Raw genomic sequence first — 5,204 nt, 5'->3', positions numbered from 1 at the left:
CTTTGTAATGTAAAACTGTTGTGCATAGTTGTTTCTAGAAATGATTGTGTGTTCTTTTTTTGCATCAATGTTTGGGATCACACTATGTGACCCATCATCAGGATGAAAGAGCAGAAGCAAAAAATTATCTCTTAGGCTTCAATTCTTTATGTTTCTATTTTCTTGCTTTGCTGTTGGCTATAACCAAGGACACATTATGCCCCAGTTGTTAGTTTATATTCTAATATGAAGTTTTACATTTTAGAGTAATAGGAGTCTGTCTACCAAGTACAAGATCTAGCGCCAAGAATAAGAAGAAATAGGTATTATTGAATTGAGTTAGTTTATTGGTGTTTTTTTGTAATCCAAGTTGTTCATGATAAAAAAGGATTCAATATAGAATAAAAAGAATAGTTGTTTGTATTTTGAGATACAAAGGTAGTTTACACTTAAGCTCACTCACGATTGTCAACATATAAGGTCTTGGAACATCTATACTAAATGCAATTGGAAACTGCCTCAAGCTTCAAATCACTAAAGAGTGACCATTTTGATGCGAAATTACATTGGCATATAGCCAACACAATCATTTGACAACTATAATTTATTATGTTACTGATTTGGCAAACAAACCAGGCAGTCCTTTGTAGGTTTTGTTTGAATAGCAGGTGGAATTGTTTAAGCCTAAGGTACCTTTTTTGGGGTTGGATCTGTATGGAATCATGTGTGTACATACTTGGGTGATTCCAGCTCCATCAAGACACTTCTAGGTTGTTTTGAAAGTTGATTCAATGGTGGTCATTTTTTGTGTAGGAATAGATGGGCCCTATAATTGGACTTGGTGAAGTGCACATCTATATAAGCTTGGACATTTTTCACATTTTTTATGACTAGTTCAAGTTGACAAACATATTGACATTAGTTGTTGGATTGGAGTCCTTGCACATGGAGGAGGTGTTGATGAGGCACATGTATTGGGTTGTGAAGGTGCTATAAGGTTGAGGAAGTTACAGTGAAGGCTAAAACATGGTTGGCCGGCTATGCAGTTGTGTGTGCTCCAGCTTTACGTAAAATACAAAGGTTGTTGAATGAAAGCTATGGAATTTTTTGAAGGCTTGTCATTCAGTTGGTTGAGGGTAATTGATGAGCGTTATGGAATTTGTTGAAGGCTTATCATTCAGTTGGTCGAGCGTAATTGATGAGCGTTATAGAATTTTTTGAAGGCTTGTCATTCAGTTGGTTTTAGATTATAAATATGTATGTATTTATGATTTGTATATTTTTAATACAAATATTCATGTATCTCTATTCATACCCAGCTATAAATTAATAATCTAAGAAATTTTTAATGTATTTTTAGATCTTACAAGATGGAGAAACTCCTTTAAATGGTCTGTGAGCACTCAGTCACCTCTACAGTTGTGATGAGGTCTCTATTTTCATTCGTGGTCATAGAGTAGAATATTTCAAGTGATAAAATGCATAGTACTGTAACCAAATTTTAACTGATAGAATTCATTTATGCTTCATTTATCGACAAGTTGGAGTTAGCTGTTGAGCTTTATATGAGGTCAAAACTCAGCACTATAAAACTTGAACATGCAAAACAAATTCTTAAATATGTAGGTTTTGGTATGACACAAAAGTCAAACCAATATTTTACTTTTATCTTTTAATTGCATAACTTTTCCCATTTTCTAATTAGTATATTGGTATGATAAAAAAATGTTTCTCTAAACTCGATATATGATGAATAGGCACAATGGCTTCGACTGAGGTTGGGCAAATTTAAATTACTATTGCAATACTCGGTATTTTGGCATTCATCTTTGGAGTTGTGGCTGAGAACAAGAAGGTTTCACGTCTTGAACTTTTTCATCTCTTGAAAGATTGGAATTAGTGCAATATTACGAGGACAATCAATATATTTTAACTATCCTAGCAAATTTTCATAAATATTTTATCAATTGCTTAGGTTGGGTCTATTTCTTTAAATTTCAAACCAATAGTATATAGAGAGCTCAATTGAAAATCGCAAAGTTGTCATTTCAACATTTCATTACAACAAATTTAAGTTACCAAATTCATTCTTCGACGTAGCAAAGTCTGGTAAGATTCTGATGGTGAATTGATGAGGCTTTAGGCCCTTCAAAATAGTGCAACCTCTAGCAGTTAGCTTGTAGCCTATGCTAAAGTGAATATGTTATGTACAAATGTGAATCATTTGTTCAGTAAAAAGAAATGCTCAAAAAAACTATCTATTCAACTCCCATTGACCAACGAAGGGGTGAAACAAGAGTGTTATCCATCAGCATGGTTCCATTGAATGGAAAGGTCCACTAATTTGGAATCTGTGAAGGCAGAATTAGGGAAAAAGAATTTGTGACTTGGCAAGGTGTTAGTGGAATACAAAAGCTAATCCGATGGCAAGCCAGAAAACAATTTGTCCTTGGCATATTTTCCCCATCTTTCAAGGCATTTTTTTTCATCCTTCTGAATTCAATAGTATCCTCCCCATGAATCATCCCAAAATAAAGCTTTACTTCCCTCCATTATGTTCCATGTGGTGTGGTCTAGTATTATTTTGCTAGAGTTAGATATAAAGATCCATATTTAGGATCCTTTGGGAAATTTCATAATTCTTAAGGCTTCCTCCCTATTTAGGTTTGCAAGGCATATCTCTCTTAAGATTCTAACCCATTTGAAATGTGCTTCATGATGAATTTTCCAAAAATAATTTTCCCCTAAAGCTTTGTTTTGATGTAGTTGATTTTTGATACTAGTTCCCCCATATCCCACTAGTTAAAAAATTATGTTCCAAGCCATAAATACAAATTTCTTATTGGTATTTGTTCCTTGTAAAAAATAATTTCCTCATTTTCTTTACAATATCCATATAATTACCCATTAGTAGCAAGATGCATGACATCAAGTATATTGGGATTGTTGTTAGTTTAAATTTCTAGGGACCACATTGTATTTTACCAATCTACTTTAGTATTCAGAATAAATTGATTATTCGATTATGTATGTAGAACAATTTAAATTTTAGTTTTTCCTTTGTATTTGAAAATACTGACTTAGTTTTACAAAGCTACAATTAATATTTTACTTCCTTTATATGTTCTACAGCCTACTTCGGGAACCGCTATTACAGGGAAGGGCATTGTCATCTACAAATACCCTTATGATCCAACTATTGCATTGGGCAACTTCTCAATCATATTGTCATTCTTATCAACTGTGTTTGGGGTTGTAGCTGTATTTTATCCCTAGAAAGGGAAAGCTATTCCTATGTATGCTCTCCAGAGGACCACTTCTCTAGTGGTGTTTTTCGCCATTGTTGTGTAAGTAATCACAAACATATGTCTTGATAGATTTTGAATTTAACTGTGTTAGCATTTTTTATCATCAATGTTTGGAATCTTAAAAACAAAATAGAAAAATGATAGGTGCATTTTCAATATACTAGTTAGCACATTTTTAATATTCTCTGTCTATAGTGTACAGTCAGTTTCTTTTCCCTGTTTAGGTATTTGAGGATGTAAATGTTGAATGGAAGAGAAAATTCAAGGATTGGATAAAATTGTTATAATTTAATGTGAGATGAGCCAGTGGAGCTTAATAAACTAGCTATTTGAAACAACTTACTACTTTAACCTTTTCAATTTTGGATATAAATAAAAGGGTGTTTGGATAGCTAAATGTGTTTGCTGATGCTAATATCATGTATCTTTATACTAGGGCCATCTCTTTTCTCGCAGAAGCCTTGATGATGTGGGCTACAATCATAGAGAGTCTACATAGAAAATGAAATGTACATCATGATCTCACAACAAAATGCCCAACTGCAAAGATTGGCTTATATGGTGGAGCTGCCTTCCTAGCTTTAGATGCTTCTTTGTTTTGGCTTATATGCAAAATGCTTGCCCTTAATATAAGGGCAGATTATGAAGAAGATGAGAAGGACATCAAAGGTCAGTATGGGTAGGTATTGACAATTGAATATAACCGAGGAAAAAAAAATTTGTTTTACTTTGCATCCGTCGCAATTGCGATGGGGTTGTTGTAGAGGCGAAACCAACTTCTGTCGTAATTGCGACGTCAGCCTCTAGCATTGCCGCTACAATTGCTAGGGTGTCTGTCGCAATTGCGATAGACTCCTTGGCCGATGGGGTTGTTGTAGAGGCGATGCCAACTGCTGTCATAATTGCAACGTCAGCCTCTAGCATTGCCATCACAATTGCGATGTTAGACACAAGAATTGTGGTAGGATTGATGTCATAGTAAAGTGGTTGCATAGTGACGGATAGGCGTCATAATTGCGATGGTAAAGAATAGATGTCATAATTTGCAATTAAAAAACTACGACATCTATTACTGTCACAGTGGCGACACATTGCAATCATAATTGTGACACATAGCCATCACAAATCGATGCCAAATGTATTAGTGCCACATAGAAGTCACCAAATTAGGGTTAGGGTTATGTTCCACACAATCAAAATACACCTATGTAGAATGCCTCTGCTATAAATACAAGCATCAATATAGTAAGGACATTAGTTCCTCAAAGAAACCTTGCTCGAGAGTAATATTGTTGTTCTTCTTGCAATTATTCATATGAATATTGTATGTGTTATAGGGAAGAACCATCCCAATTATCAGTCACACAAGATTAGGCAACATGACAACAATATAATGCTAGTCAATCTATTGATGCTTCTCATCCACAACAATAGTTCTTTTATGAACCATCATCTAGAGGAACACTACCATGCTAATCATGACAACTATGAAACTATAGCTAATAATACTAGAAGCAAAAGAAGAGCTATTGAGCATGCTACACCTCCTCCATCAAGTTGTAATGCCCCGCCAAGGGATCCAAAATAATTAACCTAAAGTTTTGCTAAGTTTTCTAAACATTTTTTTTTTAAAGTAAGAATGTATAACATACACATCAAACACATAGTAGCAGAAGCAATAACATGTAATCATCAACAAACATACATCACAAGTTACATTTCTTAAGGATCCCAAGACGTTGATTCACGTTTAAATTTAATTAATTCTAAGTCTAACAACTATCACATACATATGAAAGAATAATCAGAAACTCCAATGTCCATAATATACATTTTTTCCAAATGCTCCTTGGCAAATTAATTCGGAATGCTCAATCATCCACTGTACAAGTCACAGGGTATGAAAGGCTTAAAAGA

The 5,204-nt window shown here is 34.2% G+C and overlaps 1 pseudogene; it reads left to right on the top strand.

Annotated features, from left to right (window-relative positions):
• The first annotated feature begins 1,741 nt into the window (after positions 1-1,741).
• LOC149572421 (uncharacterized) lies at positions 1,742-4,051 on the top strand (annotated as a pseudogene).
• The last annotated feature ends 1,153 nt before the right edge of the window (positions 4,052-5,204 follow it).

This window comes from Cupressus sempervirens, chromosome 2 (assembly GCF_028749045.1).
Source record: "Cupressus sempervirens isolate cs-2001-9-10 chromosome 2, ASM2874904v1, whole genome shotgun sequence".
Classification (NCBI taxonomy): domain Eukaryota; kingdom Viridiplantae; phylum Streptophyta; class Pinopsida; order Cupressales; family Cupressaceae; genus Cupressus; species Cupressus sempervirens.
This window is presented reverse-complemented; position numbering and strand designations above follow the sequence as displayed.